The sequence below is a fragment of the Vipera berus genome (genome assembly GCF_964194415.1).
Source record: "Vipera berus genome assembly, chromosome: 5".
NCBI classification, from domain to species: Eukaryota; Metazoa; Chordata; class Lepidosauria; order Squamata; family Viperidae; genus Vipera; species Vipera berus.
Genome location: NC_138207.1, coordinates 75,086,638 through 75,106,792, shown reverse-complemented (window position 1 = coordinate 75,106,792; position 20,155 = coordinate 75,086,638).

Sequence of the window (20,155 nt, the reverse complement as noted above, 5' to 3'; positions counted from 1 at the left end):
AGATCATCCGTAGCTTCGGGGTGAAATATCATCAATATGCTGATGATACCCAGCTATTCATCTCCACCCCGAACCAACCCAGTGATGCCCTCAATGTGATGTCCCGTTGTCTGGAAGCGGTACAGATTTGGATGGGAGAAAACAGGCTTCGACTCAGCCCGGCCTCGTTTAGTCCAAGAGGTTCCATCTCTCACTATAGGAGGAGAGATGTTACCTCCCATTGATAGAGCACGCAATCTGGGCATCCTCCTAGATTCACGACTCAGTTTTGAAGATCACATTGGAGCCGTGGCTAGGGGGGCATTTGCACAGATTCGTCTTATATACCAATTGCGCCCCTTTTTGGACCGAGATGCCCTACGTACAGTCACCCACGCACTCGTTACCTCCCGTATTGATTACTGTAATGCTCTCTACATGGGGCTGCCCTTGAAGACCACCCGGAGGCTTCAGCTGGTGCAGAATGCAGCTGCACGGGTTGTGATGGGAGCTCCCCGATACTCCCATATTACACCCCTCCTGCGTGAGCTGCATTGGCTACCAGTTGCCCTCCGGGTGAGATTTAAGGTGCTGGTACTTACCTTTAAAGCCCTACATGGCTTAGGTCCGGGATACTTGCAGGACCATCTGCTGCTGGGAACAAATTCCCATCGTCCAGTACGCTCACACAGAGAAGGCCTCCTCAGGGTACCGTCAGCTAGGCAATGTCGGCTGGCGACCCCCAGGGGGAGGGCCTTCTCTGTGGGAGCGCCAGCCCTATGGAATCAGCTCCCCCCTGAGCTTCGGATGGCCCAAAACCTCCAATCCTTTCGCCGCGGCCTCAAAACACACCTGTTCCACCAGGCTGACCTAGACTGACAGGCATTTTAATTAATTTACATTTAGTATTTTTAATTCATTTTTTAAATTCTCTAATTTTAATTTATTGCACTGATGTTCTCAATTTCATTTTTATCTTGATTTCTGTACTTATTATATGTTTTGTTGTTAGCCGCCCTGAGTCCTTCGGGAGATTAGGGCGGGTTATAAATCCCATCAATAAATAAATAAATAAATAATGTGCTAACCATTGACTGAAGTTATGCAAGAATACCCTAAAACAGGGGTGTCAAACTCAATTTCATTGAGGGCCGCATCAGCATTGCGGTTGCCCTCAGAGGGCCGGGTGGGTGTGGCCAGGGTGGGTGTGGCCTACTGGGTGGGCGTGGCTGGAGTGGGTGTGGCCTACTGGGTGGGCATGGCCAGCTCTACATCATTTGTGTCAAGGGTGCCTGTGGGGGCCTGGGCAGGAGTGGGACAGATCTGAGAGTCTCTGGCAGAAGGGGGTGGGATCAGGGTAAGTGCCAAGGCATGGTCCACTGGAAGAGCCTCACTGTTCCTTTCAGGCCATGCGGGGGGGGGGCTGGACAGTAGCATGGAGGTCAAACACCTAGCCCGGCCCTCAAGCACCCACGGCACTAAGCCCAGCCCCACTTCCCCAAGGGGGTACCCAGCTGCACTTACCTCCTCCTCAAGGCTGCTGCTGCTGTGCTTGCTCTCCTTAGCCAGGTTGCTCATGATGGGTATGATGGCAAAGTCAGAGGGAGGCAGGGAGGCCCACTCCCTCTCCATGTGTATCCAAAGCTTCCTTAGCAATAGGATGGGAGACCCCCCCAGGATAGGCCAAGAGCAGGGGGCAAGGGGATGGTGAAAGAGCAGCAGGGCAGGACTAAGGCAGTACTTCCCTCAGACCATCCCTTCCTTCCTTCCTTCCTTCCTTCCTTCCTTCCTTCCTTCCTTCCTTCCTTCCTTCCTTCCTTCCTTCCTTCCTTCCTTCCTTCGAGTGGTGGGAAAATATTTGAGATGAGGGAGGGAGAAAAACAGGCAAGAAACACAGCTGGGGAAGTGTCATCCTTCGTGAAGAATGAAGAAATGCACCATCGCCTGGAAGTGGCCAGCACAAGGCTCTTGCCTACTTCACATATCCGGCTTGGTGGACTCTGGGGGAGGGGATGCCATGAGCAGCATGAGTCAATGTTACCTGCGCAATGCTGCCCAGCCCCTAGCCTGCCTGAAGTAGCCAGGGCCATGTGCTGGCCACTTCCAGGCGATGGTGCATTTCTTCATTCCTCACAAAGGTGATACCTCCCCAGCGTGCACCCAGGGGCTGATGCGGCAGGGGCCAGTCCCTCACTGTTTCCAGACAGCCTTGTGGAGCTAAGACTGAATGCGTTTCAGCATAGATGGCCACCATGAAATTGTACATTGGCTCCCGGCTGGCCTGGCCTGGGGTCAAGGCAGTGGGAGCCGTTCCCTCACTGTTTCCAGGATGGTTTCGCGGGCCACATGAAACCACTTTGCGGGCTGGATCTCGCCCCCGGGCCTTGTGTTTGACATGTCTGCCCTAAAAGGTGCCCTACCCCCAAGAGAAAAAGGATTTGGAACAGCATGTACCCAAGAATATTAAGATGAATAACAAAACCTTCTTTAAAAATAAAAAAATAAAATGGTGAGACCTTTGATTTTTGTGCAACAAGAGCATTAATTAATCAAGAGCAATTTGTTTTAGACTCATCTGGGTTAAGGCACCAGGTGACGGTGAGTTCTAGTCCCTCCTTAGCCATAATAGCAAACTGGGGTGACTTTGGGCCAGTTGCTCTCTCTTAGCCCAACCACCTCATGGGGTTGTTTTTGTGGAAAAATAGGAGGAGGAAGTTGTATTGGATATGTTCACTGCCTTGTTATTTGTAAAAATAAAAGAGGGAATACAAATTAAATAAACTAAATTACTATACAGTTGTGTTAAAGGAGTGGGAAAATGTAAAGACATGTCATCAAGTGGTTCTTTCTTTCCTGCTGGATTGTAAGGCAGAGCTGGTCTTTTTGGGAGAACTGGTTGCACTGAGATTACATAGGGCCACCTGAAGATGGGTAAAATTTCATCACCCATTATTTTGGAAGAAAATCAAGGAATTGGCAGTAAATAGAGGCATACTAGGGACGCGGTGGCTCAGTGGGTTAGGACGCTGAGCTTGTTGATTGGAAGATCGGCAGTTTGGAGTGTCGAATCCCGAGTGCCGCGTAGCAGAGTGAGCGCCTGTTACTCGTCCCAGCTTCTGCCAACCTAGCAGTTCGAAAGCACGTAAAAATGCAAGTAGAAAAATAGGGACCACTACAGTGGGAAGGTAACAGCGTTCTGTGCGCCTTTGGCATCTAGTCATGCCGGCCACATGACCACGGAGACGTCCTCGGACAAGCGCTGGCTCTTCAGCTTTGAAATGGAGATGAGCACCGGCCCCTAGAGTTGGAAACGACTAGCATGCATGTGCAGGGGAACCTTTACCTTTTAGAGGCATACCAGAGATTAGCGATGGAGACAGATTTCATGTTGGGATAGTTTTTTTGTCAGACTGAGGATGGGTGGAAAGCACATCAACTTGCCTGCAGGGAAGGGATCAGTGTGACTGAAGTTTGAATGGCAATTCTCATGCATTCCACCTACAGAGAGATATATGATCTACCTCTGTGGAAACAGTCACTTGTAGATTTGCTCTACTCTACGTAACATCTGAGATCATTCAGTGCTAGAAATTGCAGTTGTGGAGTGTCCTCACGTGTTCTCAAGGGACAAAAGTCCTGGTCCTTTCAGAGAGTCAATGCCATCCTTCACATATCCCAAGTATTTTTTCTTGGTCCATGACCCTTGCTTTGTCCTGAAATTGGCACAAACCTTGATTTTTTTTAAAAAAGGGTGGCTTTAGAATGGTAATTGATTTAATTATATCATGTGCCACTCACGTACATGTTTTTGATTCAAAAGATTACACAGATTACATACCATAGAATGTGTAACTGTCACGACGTCCTCTGCCAGGAAACAAAAGCACTTCAAAAGGAACGGGTAACAAGGTTTATTTCTTCTCCAAAGCAAACCGCGGTAAAGTCAGCGTTGAGGCACCTAGCCTCAACGCTCTTTTATCATGTTACCACACCCTAACCCCACCCCTTCAAAGCAAACCGGCATCCGCCCGCCTCCCCATAAACACCCCACCCATCACCGTGCATAGCCACCACCCATCGTGTGCACTGCTGCAGCCCGTCAAAGCCCCTCCCAGGTGAGTTCTGTCCTTCGGCTCCCTCACGCGCCCCAGTCCGTGCTGGTGTTGCGGGCGTCAAACTCCCCCCGAGTCCAGTAACAGAGGGTGGCGAAATAGGCACAGCCACACCCCCCTCCACAGTCTGCTGGAGCGTGTCCAACGGTTCAGCCCATTGCTGCTCGGGCGCCATCCGCAGTCCAGCGTCGGCCAGCTGCTCGGCGGGAGTGCAGCGGCGCGCTCCGTGAAGTCCGGGCAAAGCCACGCCCCCTACATGGGCGTCCGGGGTCCGGGAAAGGTGCTGCCCGGGCGCGCCGATCAGCTGGGAAGCGGCTGGCCGCTCAGCGGGGCTGCGGCGGCATGCTGTGGCGGCAGACGAAGCCACGCCCGTCGATCGATTGCCCGGGGCACGACGATCCGGAGGGGGGGCGGAGATCAGCTGGACGCCGGCCAGCTGATCGGCGAAGCTGCGGCGCGCTCCGCAATGTTTGGATGAGGCCACGCCCATTGCGGCAGGTTCCGGGGCCCGACGGTGGCAATGTCGAGGCCCGAGCGGGCGGCGGACCGGCGGGGCTTGACAGTCGGCTCCCCCTACCACCTGCCCTCCTGCAAGAGAAGAACAGCAAGACAGTTCACCGTGAAGACAAGCCGCTGAGCCCCCAGTGCTACCCCCCGGTTTGGACGGATGTGTTCGGTGAAAGGCCGTGACCAGACGATCTGCCTGGACATCCCCTTTCCACACCCATGAAGCGTCTGCCAACGGGTATCCTTTCCATAACACGAGATACTGTATCTGGCCCCTCCGTACCCGAGAGTCCAGGATTGCCTGTATCTCGTACCGATCCCCGTGAACAGGCCCCGGAGTGATCCCACTCGTCCTCCCTGTTACCTCCTTAGCGGGCTTTAGTAGGCTACTATGGAAGACGGGGTGGATCTTCCCTAGGAATTTAGGCAATCGTAAACGGACAGTCACGGGGTTGATTACCTGAACTACCTGGAAAGGGCCAAGGAACCTAGGACCTAGCTTCTTGCTCGGTACCCGTAAGCGCAAATATTTGGTGGACAGATACACCCACTCCCCGACCTTAGGGGTGGCGAGAGGCTCCCTTTTCCTGTCTGCCTGCTCCTTCACCCGTGCCTGAGCTTTCACCATCGCCTCCTTAGCAGTTTTCCAGACGGCCCCCATGTGGTGCATCCACTCCTCAGGCCCGGTGGGTGTCGCCGACCCCTGCCCACACTCCGGAACAGGGACAAAATCATATCCCGCCACCACCCGGTATGGTGTCAAACCCGTGCTGCTATGCACGGCGTTATTGTGGGCGACTTCCGCAAACACCAGGAGGTCTGCCCAGTCCGTTTGCTGGAACGACACATAGCTCCTGAGGAACCTTTCCACCGTGGCGTTGGCCCTTTCAGCGGCCCCGTTAGTGCTTGGGTGGTACCCGGAGCTGAGGCCCTGGGAGGAGCCGATGTGCCGTAGAAACTCTCGCCAGAACTGTGCTGTAAACTGAACCCCGCGGTCCGAAATAATCTGTCGGGGAACCCCGTGCAGCCGATAGACGTGAGTCATAAACAGTCGTGCCAACCGTTTGGCGGACGGCAGCCCCTTGCAGGGGACGAAGTGCGCCTGTCTGGAGAAAAGGTCGATGACCGTCCAGATTACCGAGTATCCTCTGCTGTCCGGCAACCCGACAATGAAGTCCATGGCGATGTCTTGCCATGGTCGTACGGGGTCTGAAACCGTCTGTAGCAGACCCAACGGCTTCCCGACACGGGGTTTTGCTGTGGCGCATACGTGGCATCCCCGGACGTGGTGTTCCACGTCCGCCTTCATGCACGGCCACCAAAATTGACGGCGTGCTAAGTGTAACGTTTTCAGGAAGCCGAAGTGACCGGCCTGCTTGGCGTCGTGACAACGGCGCAAAATGGCGGGGCGTAGTGCCTGAGGCACATACAGCTTATCCCCGTGCCAGGCCAAGCCGTCGCGCATAGTCAGAAGTCCGGGATGCTCCTTCAGCCAGGCGTCTGTTGCTAAGGCCTCGCCCATGGCTCGGGACAAATCGTCCCCCACGCTGCAGACTGCCTGGGTCGCGCTCGGGGATGCACTAGGCGGGATGAGTTCTTGTATAACCGCTTCTCGTTTGGTGTCGTATTGCGGCAGCCGTGAGAGTGCGTCAGCAAGGAAGTTTCGCCCCCCCCGGTACGTACTTCAGGACGAAATTAAAGCGCCGAAAAAAGAGAGCCCATCTGACGTGCTTGGGCGCCAGTTTCCTCGGGGACTGCAGCACCTCCAAGTTCTTGTGGTCTGTCCAGACCTCGAAGGGATGGACAGCCCCCTCCAGAAGATGTCGCCATGTCTCCAAGGCCGCGCTCACGGCGAACGCCTCCTTCTCCCAAATCGCCCATGAGCGTTCCGCCGAAGACAGTTTTTTGGAAGAGTAGGCACAGGGTTGCAGCACGCCCTCCGTGTTCCGTTGCAACAGCACAGCCCCTACCGCGACATCACTGGCGTCGACTTGGACCACATACGGACGGTCGGGGTCGGGATGTACCAACACCGGCTCCTTAGCAAACAGGGCCTTCAACGTCTCGAACGCCCGTTGACACGTGGTGGTCCATGCCAGCTTCAACCCTGGACGTGGTTTCTCCCCGGAGTTCCGCGTCCGCAACAGGTCCGTCAGCGGCAGGGCTGTTGCTGCAAAACCTGGAATAAACTGGCGGTAAAAGTTCGCAAACCCCAGGAAACTCTGAAGCTGTCGCCGCGTCCGCGGCGCCTGCCATTGCAGGACGGCTTCCACTTTGCGAGGGTCCATTTCTATGCCGCTCGCCGACACGCGATACCCCAGATAATCCAGCCTCGTCTTGTGGAACTCGCACTTAGTGAGCTTCACATAGAGGCGGGCAGCCAGCAGCTTCCGAAGCACCTGGCGCACGAGGGCAACGTGCTCTTCCATAGTCTTAGTGTATATCAGAATGTCATCCAGGTACACTAACACCCCGCGGTACAGGTGCTTGTGAAGCACCTGGTTTATCATCTGCATAAAAACGGCTGGGGCCCCCTGGAGTCCGAACGGCATGACACGGAACTGGAAACTGCCCAGCGGACAGTTAAACGCCGTTTTCCACTCATCCCCAGCTCTGATCCGCACCCGGTAATACGCCTCCCGCAGGTCTAGCTTCGTGAAGACGCGTCCTGTCGACAGGTGTGCCAGAAGATCTTTCATGAGTGGCAGCGGATACAGGTGTTCAACGCAGACCGTGTTGACGCCTCGGAAGTCAACACACAAGCGAAGCGTGCCATCCTTCTTCTCCCGAAACAGTATCGGCGCTGCTATCTTGGATCGGGCAGGTTGGATGAACCCCCTCGCGAGGTTTTTGTCGACGTAACGACGTAGCTCCTGCATCTCGCGAGGTGTTAGCGCGTACATGCGCGGTTTCGGCAGTTTTACGCCCGGCTCCAGCTCAATGGCACAATCCGTTGTTCGGTGGGGTGGCAGAGCGTCGCACTCTTTTTCGTCGAAAACCTCTGCTAGGTCGGCGTACACCTGTGGGAAGCAGGCTTCCGCCACCCCCTCTGCCCCTTGGACCCGCTCACCACCAGGCCGCTCTGCAGGACCCACATATGCGTGTGGTGGTGGTTGTGGCCCTGTCCCCAACCGCAGGTGCCGGCAACCCTCCCCCCACCAGATCGTGGGACCCCACTTGTCGAGCCATGTCAGTCCCAGAATCACTGTCTCCGTCATTGATGGTACGACAAGGAAGCGCAAAGTCTCCCAGTGGGTCCCCATCTCCAATCGAATAGGACCCGTCACCCGAGTGACTGGAGCCCCCCCCAAAAGGGATACGTCCACTTGCTGGAAACGAAGAGGAGTTGGCAGGCGGCGTACCTCCAAACCCAGTCGAGCAACCACCACTTGGCTGATAAGGCACCGGGTGCTGCCTGTGTCGATCAGTGCTGGGCAAGCCTCCCTACGTCCCGAACGTGGGTTGACGAGTACGACCGGTACTGTGAAGGGCACCACTGGGTCACTCACCATAGGGTCCTCCTCCTCCTCCAGGCTCTCGTAGGGCTCTGGGTCGTTGGCCACGGGTGGTTCTGTGCCGATTGCTGCTGTGGTCATCAGGGATGCCAGCTGGTGAGCTGCTCTTGTTCGCTCCAGCGACTTCCGTGCGGTAGGGCCTTTTCCGGCGGGAGTTGCTGCGGCGGGACGAGGTGCCGGCAAGGGGCAAGCGGCCACTCAGTGCCCCGGCTGATCGCACCGGAAACACCTTATAGCCGATCTTGGAGGCGGCACGGGTGGGCTTGCCGTTGGGGCCACGGCCTTCCGACCCTCCTCCTTCGGCCTTTCGGGGGTCCTACGGGTCCCGACCACCCCCTCCGCCTTACCCCTGCATTCGCGCAGCCGGACGTCCAGTTCTACGGTGACCCGGTACCACTCCAGCAGTCGCTCGGGCACTCCACGCACCACGCACGCCCTCCGCAGCGCGCCGTCCAGCCCCGACTGGAAGTGGTGTACCAGCAAGCGTTCCAGCCAAGAGCGGAGCTTACGAGCCACCCGGCGGAATTCAGCGACATACTCCGCTGCGGGCCTGCCTTGTTGTCGCAGCCCCACCACCTCCGCCTCGGCTCTGTGAGTACGGGCCACGTCCTCGAACTGCGTCCGCAGTGACTCCAGGAACAACCCGACGTCAGCCAGTTCCCGGGCATGCTCACCGTACAGGTCAGCCGCCCATGCCGCGGCCTCTCCCTGCAAACTTGCTGTGATAGCCACCACCATGGCCCATTGGGAGGTATAGGCTGCACCGTACTGGTCCAGGTGGTGAATGGTGTGGCTTAGGAACATGGCAAGCCGGTCAGGGTGGCCGTCGTACGTAACCGGCAGTGGTGGAGGGCCCCAGAACACCCCCGGGCCCCAGGGGCCCCCCTGGGCCCTGGGCCCCCTTGTACCTGCTGCTTGGTGCCGCCCGCTTCATGGCCGGGCGGAAGCCCCGGCCGTTGTTGCCCACCTGATGGCCTCTGCCTGGTCTGGCACCCCGGGGCGTTGTCGTTCGGCCTGAACAGCTCCCATCTCCGTCAGCCGTGATGGCGGGCCCCGAAACCGTGGGCCTGCCAGGCGGAAACTGGGCTGGCCCGCCTGGCCGGGTGTCAGCCTCTGTAGTGACCACCGCCGCGACTCCTGAGCCGGTCCCGCAGGTGACCAAGGTGCAGTGTCCTGATAGCCAAACTCCCCAAAACGGTCCCGCAACACGTCCATCGTGTAGGCCCCTGGGGCCGTAGAGTAGCTCCACTCCTCGCCTTCCTCCTCCGTCAGCCGCCGTTCCCTCCAAGCCGGCACACCAGCCCGTGGACGGCCCTCACCACGGTCTTGGTCCCAATGCTCCAAGGAAGGGCTTTGCCACCCTCCCCCGCTTTGAGCCAGAGACCCTACCTCCCAACTGTCACCAGCTTCAGCCGAGGCTATAACCCCCTTGGTCTTCGGCCGCACTGCTGGCCCCTCCGGCTCGCCAGGATCAGGGGGAGTTGCAACTGCAGCCCCAACAGCCCCTTCCTCCTCGGCTGCCAGATCAAGCCCCGATGGATCCTCTGCCATGCCCAAAGCGTGAGTAACAGCAGTAGGTATCCTAGAACAACGCTGACTTACTGTCACGACGTCCTCTGCCACGAAACAAAAGCACTTCAAAAGGAACGGGTAACAAGGTTTATTTCTTCTCCAAAGCAAACCGCGGTGCCTCAACGCTAGGTGCCTCAACGCTCTTTTATCATGTTACCACACCCTAACCCCACCCCTTCAAAGCAAACCGGCATCTGCCCACCTCCCCATAAACACCCCACCCATCACCGTGCATAGCCACCACCCATCGTGTGCACTGCTGCAGCCCGTCAAAGCCCCTCCCAGGTGAGTTCTGTCCTTCGGCTCCCTCACGCGCCCCAGTCCGTGCTGGTGTTGCGGGCGTCAAACTCCCCCCGAGTCCAGTAACAGAGGGTGGCGAAATAGGCACAGCCACACCCCCCTCCACAGTCTGCTGGAGCGTGTCCAACGGTTCAGCCCATTGCTGCTCGGGCGCCATCCGCAGTCCAGCGTCGGCCAGCTGCTCGGCGGGAGTGCAGCGGCGCGCTCCGTGAAGTCCGGGCAAAGCCACGCCCCCTACATGGGCGTCCGGGGTCCGGGAAAGGTGCTGCCCGGGCGCGCCGATCAGCTGGGAAGCGGCTGGCCGCTCAGCGGGGCTGCGGCGGCATGCTGTGGCGGCAGACGAAGCCACGCCCGTCGATCGATTGCCCGGGGCACGACGATCCGGAGGGGGGGCGGAGATCAGCTGGACGCCGGCCAGCTGATTGGCGAAGCTGCGGCGCGCTCCGCAATGTTTGGATGAGGCCACGCCCATTGCGGCAGGTTCCGGGGCCCGACGGTGGCAATGTCGAGGCCCGAGCGGGCGGCGGACCGGCGGGGCTTGACAGTAACTAGCCAACAGGATCAAGTGACATGCATATCCTGAGAACAGACTGCATCCAATAATAAACTTTCCATCAGTTTAGCCTCCCTTACTAAGCAGATTTATGATGCTAATCTGACATAGTTTTTCACATATGAATACATGCAAACTGTTAAACACACTAAAGTGAGTATGTTTATAGTGGATTACTGTCATCTTGACTTGGCACTCTGCAAGCCGTGAAGTAAGGTGCCAACTGGGGCTGTCTGAACCTGCTGATCAGAATCTGTATTTCCAAGATGGGGAGAAGATGATTGACATTTAATTTATAGGCTAGATTACCATTCACCGCTTAATTTCAGCTAATACTTGTTCTGACAAGCTTTTTGTGGTGTAACGGGTCCCAGATAAAATTGATTCACGTTGATCAATAATTTTGCATAATTAGGCAATATGTATTTTGCCCTGTCATTGCCCCAACAAAACATGTTTTCAAAGATCCAGAGAATGTGATGCCTCAGGGATATACCATATTTTATTTTATTTGTCTTCTTTCTTCTTTCTCTTTTACCATGTGTTGATTTCCTTTGCTCCAAATTATTTGGAGTCTGATATGAAGCAATTGTATAATACATTGACTAACCATGATCGTAGAAAGTCTTGATTCAGACTGCACTAAGACCTAGTATGAGAAAAGGAATTGGTTTCAGCTTAGCCTCTTACAGTATATAAATCAGCTGTCAAATTATGGCTTAATAATGTATTCCATGATCCAACTATCATTTTTCAACAAAGCTTGCCTTAGTGTCATGTGTGAATCAAAACAAAACATCTAGGCTGCTAGGATGATCCTTGTTTCAAACCTTAAATGCATTTTGGAATAACCCTTGCTAATATGTATTTCTGTTTTCTGGACATATTTTTACATGGGTATGGATCTTTGATAAGTGGCTATTACATGTAAATGTGGAAATATAAGCTACCAAGTTAGTTTATAATCCATTTCCAAAGTCATCTTGATTGTGTGTGTCAGGATGGGAACCTTGACTGCATGATCAAATCTGCATTTGGTGTCCATTTATTTATAAATCCTCTTTAAAAAGAACAATCTTATATTCATTTCTTTACAGAAGTGTCTTTCCATCTCTTTGCTTTGCTCTGTGGATGAAGAACTATCTTGGCAGCCTCCAATTCTTTGAGGTAAACATGTTTGCTTTATTCCTTCTTTTACAAATGTTGTAACATGAAATACTGCATAGAAGCTTAGAAGCTGAGTATTAATGTATTACGGTTTATAGCAGATTCAACAAAATACATCACAATATACAGCTCAATCAATACTATATTTAAGGCTGGCTTTTTCAAGCCTGGGGTCCTCCAGCTTTCTGTGAGTGTAGTGCCTAGAAGTCCCAACAACATAAAGTCCCTTGAGGTCTGGGAGTTAAAGATTGAAGAAGAGTATTATTTGTAGTTTGAGAATATTAGGACACAATTAATTTTTATTTTTATAATCCAGTTACAGTATATTCTCATAAAAATGACCCCATCCCTATCAGGATTCTGGCTTTGAATGGAGTAATTAACCCATACCTCCCTCCCTCCCTCCCCTTTTCCAATCCAGATGAGGGCATCCCACAGTAGCAATTCGAAGAGGAATTGAAAACGGACTTTGCTTTCCTCTCCTTTGCAAATTTTAGGGAATGACAGCAAGGGAAAAAAAAGATTGAAGACTCTTGCCTTCCATATTTCTCACTTCTCAATCTGTTTTCTCATTCTTTGGAAGAGCCTTGGTGGAGCAGTGGGCTGATGCCTCCTTAAGTAACACCAGCTGCCTGCAATTAGTGCAGGTTCGCATCCCACCAGGCTCAAGGTTGACTCAGCCTTCCATCCTTCCGAGGTAGGTAAAATGAGGACCCAGATTGTTGGGGGCAATAAGCTGACTTTGTAATAATGCCGCTTGGGGTGTGTGTGAAAGCCCTAACAAGCAGGCATATACATAGAATGAAGGCTACTGCTAAGCTTGTAAGCCGCCCTGAGTCTTCGGAGAAGGGCGGGATATAAATGTAATAAAAATAAATAAAATAAAATAAATAAAATAAAAACAATTAAACCTAGTCCGAACTGGGTTTCCTTGTGTTTTTTTCAACCTCAGTAACTTTAAGATGCATGAACTTCAACTCCCAGAATTCCCCAGCCAGCAAAGTTGCAGAGGTTGAGAAACATTGTTTTTTTAAAAAAAACAAAAACACAAATGCAAATGCATGTTGGGTAATGAGTTGCTGATAAGCAGTTGGTGCTTTCCCGATATTTGGGATGACAGTTTTGACAATATGTTTCCATTACTCTTGTCAACTGGAGCTAAGAAAGGGAGATCAGATCAGATCAGATCAGATCAATGAAGGTTATAAGAAAATTTTGGCTTTCCTCCAGAGCTCCATCACTGGAGGTTTATAAGAAGAGTCTGAATGGCCATTTGTCTGGTATGATATAGGTCTCCTACTTGAGCAGGGGGTTGGACTAGTCACTAGACCTCCAAGGTTCCTTCCAACTATGTTATTCTGTTATTCTCTGCTGTAACTTGAGCTTTATGATGAGCAGCTTCTTGCATTCCATAAGAAATCTCTTAGAAGTGAGAGGACATTGAAAATACAATATTACATGGAATCTATTATTTGAAAGAAAATGTAAGTTAAGCATTCCATGGAACATGCCCATCTCCCCACCAGCCCAGAACTGCCTAAAATAGTTATTTGGATTTTGACCAAAAACTTTTGTGAAGACTCGTTAAAGTCATTCCTAGATTGGAGTTTTGCAGTGATCTCTTAATGTGGATGTTCTTTCTAAATCTGGGCTGCTAATTTCTGAAAGTTTGTGCTTACCTGTTTTTACATTCTGAAATGTATCTGTGAAAAATAATTTCTGGGTATGATAATTCTTATGGTCTAGAGTCCAGGAACAGACACAAATCATTGCACATGTGCCCTTTCATGTGCCTTCACATGTTATCATGCTTTCAGTTTCTCTGTCCCTATCCCATTCCTTGAGGTTCCTGGATCTCTAAAACATGGGAGGACAAAATACGGGCTCCACTTTTGCAAACCTCCAAAAGATCATGCTGACAAATACCCAAGTGATAAAATATAAACTTTTAAAATATAGCAGTAATTCAGTAGAAATGGTTGATCTGTGATTGTTTCATCTGTTCCATATCAAAGAACATTCTGCATTTCTGACCTTTAGGGAGCAGTTAAAAAAAATCACAGGTATCACCTAGAAAAAAAATGTTTCCCCTTTCTCTGAAGACAGCTATTCTTTTGTTTTGCAATTGCCTTGAGCTTATAGACAGATTAATCTTACTTTTGTTTGCACTGTTCATCTTGTTAATTGACAGCAAAGGGAAATATCTGACTTAAAGATGATCAAAGTATGTCTCCTTTCACTGGGTTTAATGCAATGAGACTTCCAAATGATCAGAGAACCCAGTAATTGCAGTGCATTAATATAAGGCTAATACATTCATGATGGCATTCTATGGAATGGCACCGATTTCTCCAGATGCATGAAAGCTAATACTAAATTCCTGATCTATATGGTTGAGTGCATTGTAAACACTGAACTCAAATGGGGACAAAATGCAGAAAGGATAGACAGCTTTCCCTTATGAGTCATAGCCATTCAGAAAACATTTAATGGGTGCCAAGGTAGACATGTGTGCACTAATAAGCTGACTAACTCAGAGTTAATAATAACAACAACAACAGTATTTGCAGTTATCGAAGATGAATATAGTTGATAAAAATTTCATTGCCACCAGCTCAGATTGAAATCTGGCATTAATGTCCTTTGTTCCTTTGTCTAAGTTCAGTAACAGAGTTTCCTGGAAAGTTGCATTGTTTTTCTTGCCGGATGCTGAACTATTTCTAATATTGGATTTGTGATGAATCCATCCTACATTTACCATTTTCCCAAACTAACTGCAGGAATCCAACTACATACTCTAAAACACAGGTGTCAAACTTGCCACATCACGTGACATGTCGCAACGTATCGTGACTCTTTTTGCATTGCCGGTAATGGGGAGGACACAGCTTTGGTATGAGGAAACCGGCCTGCGGGCCAGCAGTTTGACACCCCTGCTCTAAAATGTTATCTGACATTCTTCAACTTCCTTATCATGCTACTTTTATTTTGTTTTTAAAGAAGCATTTAACTAAAAATTAGTGAAAAACCACTACAGAAATGAGTGAGAAATCTATCAACAGGCCTAACTGTAGTTCTAGCAATGTCTTCTGATCTCACATATAGACTTTCAAAATTCCAGGTGTAACTATTAGTCAAAAGTATGAGGAATTGGAATTTGGAGTGAAAAGATGAAGAACAGAATGTTTCAAAAACTTTTAAGAAACCTGTTGATACTATATCTGTAAATCTAACATAAACTTTCAAGAAGATAAAGAGGGATAAATTATTATTAAAATTGAAGCACTGTAGTATTGGGGTATCTTCTTGACAATTTGATTAGGTATAAAGCTTATACTAACAATGCAATTGGGGTGAATGTTAATGCCCTTTACTTTTCTTTTCCAGACTGATAAAATGAATGTGTTGCTTTTACCATTTCAATCTACAGGAAAAAGTCTACACAGTCAAGTCACATAAAAGGAAGAGAGAATGATGGGAGAATGAAATATAGACAATGCAATAAATGTGGTTGTATGACTAAATAGTCATGCTCATTTGAGCAGACTTTCAAAAGTTTGTTCAGTTGGTTTTTATAAACAGGAAAGAATTATTAATTTAAAGTCACTATCTATCCAAGGGCCACAAATGACTTTTCAGAAGGTGGCTCTGAAAACTATTCATTCAAAAGACACTGATCTGGTTTTCTTGTTCAGTGGATTTTCTGGATAAAAAAATATATGCAGGAAGCAGTACAGGAGGAATTTACAAATGGAAATATGCAGGTAGTTCTTGACTTATGACCACAATTGAACACCAAACATGACCCTGGGGATGCTGCAACGGTTGTAAGTGTGAAAAAAAGGTCATAAGTCACCTTTTTCTGTGCCATTGTAACTTCAAATAGTCACTAAATGAACTGTTGTAAATTGAGAACTACCTGTATTCTGCAGTCCTATAAAATCCCAGAAATTAAGGTGATTTCCTGATAAAAAGTTGATTGGAAGTATTTTTTGTCAGCTATTTGAAATATGTCATTTTCATTCTGACATATTTTCAGGGATCCCAGTATCAGTATTGCCAAAAAAGTGGCTGCTTGATCTTTGCAGACATTCTTAGATGCTATCCAAGCATCTTAGTGAGGAATTTGATTATGCAAATGTGTAGCAAAGCTATATTAATAGCAAGCTAAAGAAGTTTAGGGCCACGGGTCTATAGAGTTTATAAGAAAATATGGTATTTGCTTGGGGCAACTTTTTCATATTATGGCTGAGGATATGGCATGCCCTACCTCCTTCCTGATTGTCCTTCAAATTTCTTGGAACCATAGATCTCAAATACTACCTAGGAATTCTAGACGTTGTAGTCCACAGTTCCCAATACCACCAAGTTGCAAACGTTTCTCAAAGTCCATGTAAAAATACCATGGCTCTGGTTAATCTATTGTACTTTGAATGAAACATGATTCACTGTAACTAGAAAAAAACAAATTATATAACCTGAAAACAGGCTGTCCTCAAGACTTGTCTTCTCCCTCAAGACAAGACGATGTTGTAGAAAGGTAAAATATATGGGCCTTCTATTGATAACCACCTGCTACTATTTAAAAAAAAAATATCTCGGCACCTAAGGCTAAACTAAGTTGGTTTGTTTGCTTGCTTTCCAGGGAGAACAAAATGTGTGTTGTGCAGATATCAACAGTAAATAGGCACGATTCGGTGCATTTCTGGCTAAAAAGGAATGTAGAAACTGTCTCTAGCAAAATTCCCCAAGAACTCTGTTCAGTACTGTGAAATCTCATTATTTCAGCCAGTGGTTAAGACACCAGGCTAGAGAGCGGGAGATCATGAGGTCAAGTCCCACCTCAGCCATGAAACCTGGCTGGGTAATTTTGGGCCAATTACGCTCACCTCACCTCACAGGATTCTTGGTGTGGGGAAAATAGGATAAGGAAGGTGTGTCAGATATGTTCACTACCTTGATTTTTTTTAAAAAAATAATAATAATGAAGGACTGATATTAATTAATTAAATTAATAAATATTTTCTCTATTTGAAACTGACTTTACCTAGAAATGGCCCAAACCCAGTAGTATCCAGGAAGGTAGATGGAGTCAGTTCAATTTTGACAGAAAATGTGACCATTTTGCCACCTTATGTTCATGGAGAGCTTTGAGGATCGCAAATGGTGATGGGTGAGGGACTAGGAAGCATTAGAGTAGATCTATGTTGTCCAGCAAATATCAAGCATTTTTCAAAACATTAGCACTAAGGGAATCCAAGGATCCGGTGAAATATTTACAGCTGATTTTTTTTAATGGGTAACTCGTATGTGCAAAGGTCATAATGCAAACTAATTATCAACATATAGCCTGGTTCCACAGGAAGCTCTTACAGCATGTTGGACAATTCTGTGTGCACTTGGTAGTTATGTTATAAGACCTTCTTAGATCAGTGCTAATTAGAGATGGTGACCTGCAGATTTCTCTTAAGTTACTTTTGATTGTTTACAGAGAAACCTGTCTCAGCCTAGATGGCATCAGATGACATTTGATAGGTCAACCTATGTTTCTTGTCAAAGTGAATACTGTGTGTGCAATAGCTAATTAGACTGCAGCTGGGCCATTTTAAGTTCCTCTACAAGAAAAACAAACACATACCAGAGAGTTTTTCATACTTGTTTGAAAACTTAATTTAACTGAGAAGACTGTGGGGAAGGGTTGGAAGCCATATAGCTTTCAACAGCATTGTGAGCTATTAAGATAGGTGGTCTGAAGGACTTTCTGCATTTGCTGGGTCCATGGGGGTGATTTAAAAAGCATGCACTCAAAGCCCTATCCCTTTTTTACATGAATTGTCTGGCTTGGCTGCCATCTTGATTTTTTCGGATTCCCCTCCCTCCTATTGTGGAGACCCCTGAGTTTCCAAAGGAAAATTCTGAAAGAATTGATGCCAGGCTTCAGGTCTGCCAAGGATGCTATTGTCTGCTTCAGACATTGTTTTTCTTCTTCTGAGATATATTTTAGTTACTTGTTAGCAGATCAGTTGAGGAGATTTTTAATCAGTTTATCATACCTTTTCCTGGAAAATTCTGGGGAATTCAATTTTGTTACTGTATGAGAATACTGTATATTCTAACCTAATGTCAGGACCCACCTCAATCCACATCTTAGGAAATAAGAACTCTTGGATGCAAGTTTAGTCCAAAAGGAAAATGTTTACTAGGATGGAATCGATTGTGGCAATACAAGACGGAATCTAACAAAGTTACATTTCAATCCTATATAAAGCATTCCCATTTCAGCCCCTCCCTCATCCATTTGGTCAGGCTCTCATCATTTGCTTAGGTGTCAGGCCCTTCCATGGGAAAGGGAACTCTCCTTGGTTTTATGGTTATTGCTTTCCTTTACAGTTGTAAATGAAGATGCAATCCAGATCTGTCTCTCCCCCTCCCTCCCCCAGTTCAAATGTTTCCTGTTATTATTATTATTATTATTAATTTAATTTGTATACCGCCCTTCTCCCGAAGGACTCAGGGCGGTGAACAGGGCAATACATAATAAAAACAAGATACAAAAATTAAAAATTATTAAAAGTAATTAAACAGCAATGCCCGTAATAAATTAGTACAGATTAAAAATTGAGACCAATTTAAAAACCCAACCCTATCCCATCAGGCCAGGCCAGCTTGTTCAAAAAGGTGGGTTTTAAGATCGCGCCGGAAGGAGCGGAGATCACCTTAAATCTATCCTCTCCCCCCCCCCTTCGGAGAGATGGCAGAATCCCCAGAATAAGCACATTGTTCTACCTATACATTTATGAAATGTGATATAAATGGATTCTGACACCTAATCTCCTTTCTCTAGAGGTAAGAAATCATGACATCCAGCAGATTACATCTATACAATATGCTAAACTGGAAAAGATCATTTTGTTTCCTTTGTAGGTCAATATCTCCATGGAATTACTGGGGTGGGGGATGATCTGGATATTAGAGCCTGACGATACCCAGATTTATTTGTCTATATTTTCTTCAGAAAATGGTCATGTTCCCCCAATGCCTTTCTGCAGGCAGGAATGGACTAGATGAGAGATAATAAATGGACATCAGATCCAAATAAGACAGAGGTGTCTCTTGTGAACAACCTCAAAGATGTGGCAGATCTGTCTGTACTGAATGGACTTGAAGGAGGAGGTATGCATTTTTTAAATCTTTGTGGATGCAGAACTCTCTGATTTTCTAAAAGCAATGGACAGGAACACCTTTGATAAGCTTTTCTGGTATCTCAACAACATTCCTTTCTGGAAGATAATAAGCATAAAGCTATGGTACATGTGATGGCAACTTCCAGGATAGACTACAGTAATGAGATTTACACGGGGCAACAGAATAACAGAATTGGAAGAGACCTTGGAGTTCTTCTAATCTGAAATCCCCTTCCCCCCACTCAAACATTTGTATCTTATCTGAAAACTTCAACTGATAACAAAAGTTTGGTTTCAGGAAGGATGCATATGATCCTTATCCTCAAAGCCCTGCATTGTTTGCCAACTGGCTGCCAAATACAACATATTGGCCATTATCTTAAAGTGCTCTACTGCTTAGGTTCAGGTTATTTAGTATTATCAATAGCACTTAGACTTGTACAGTATACCACTTCATAATGCTTTTCAGCCTCCTCTAAGTGGTTTACTTAGTCAGCATATTGCCTCCAACAATCTGGGTTCTCATTTTATCAAACTCAGAAGGATGGAAGGCAGAGTCAATTTTCAGCCGGTCAGGATCAAACTCCAGGCAGTGAACAGAGTCAGCTTGCAATACTGCATTCTAACCACTACGCCACCACAACTGTTTTAAGAAAAGACATGAACTTCCATGTTTCCTGAGAGTATTTGTGGACCTACAGTTATGATTTCCTGAAGCTCAACTGACAATGACCAGAAACCACCTTTTGCCATCCAAGTTCATCTGAAAAGCTGAGAAGCATAATATTTTCATTAGCTTTTAAAAAGGCAATTAGAACACATGCTTCATACAGGCTTTTAAACTGTTTTAACTCTTGATTTTATTTTATTTTTACTTGCATTTTTCACTGTCTTTAAAATTGTGGCTTTAAATTTGGTTTTTGGAAACACTGAGGTGCTTCAATAGTTGGTATTATGTCAATTCAGATCAATCAGTAAAATCAAATCAGACATTCTAGATCACTGGAAGGACTCTTGATTTATCTAGCTGCCAATAATGTGTAGAATTTGTATCTTGCAATCCTCAGAGCTGAAAATACACCTTAACATTTGATAAATGCTTTTTCAGAGAACAAAACAATGGCTGGCTGTAATATATATATATATTTCTTTTGTTCTCCTTGTTTCAGATGTTGAATAATCCTTGCAACAGGTAGTATTCCCTGTATATTCTGCCTTCAGTGGCAGTCATCTTTTTAAACTAATTACCTCAGTTTAAAAAGTGGT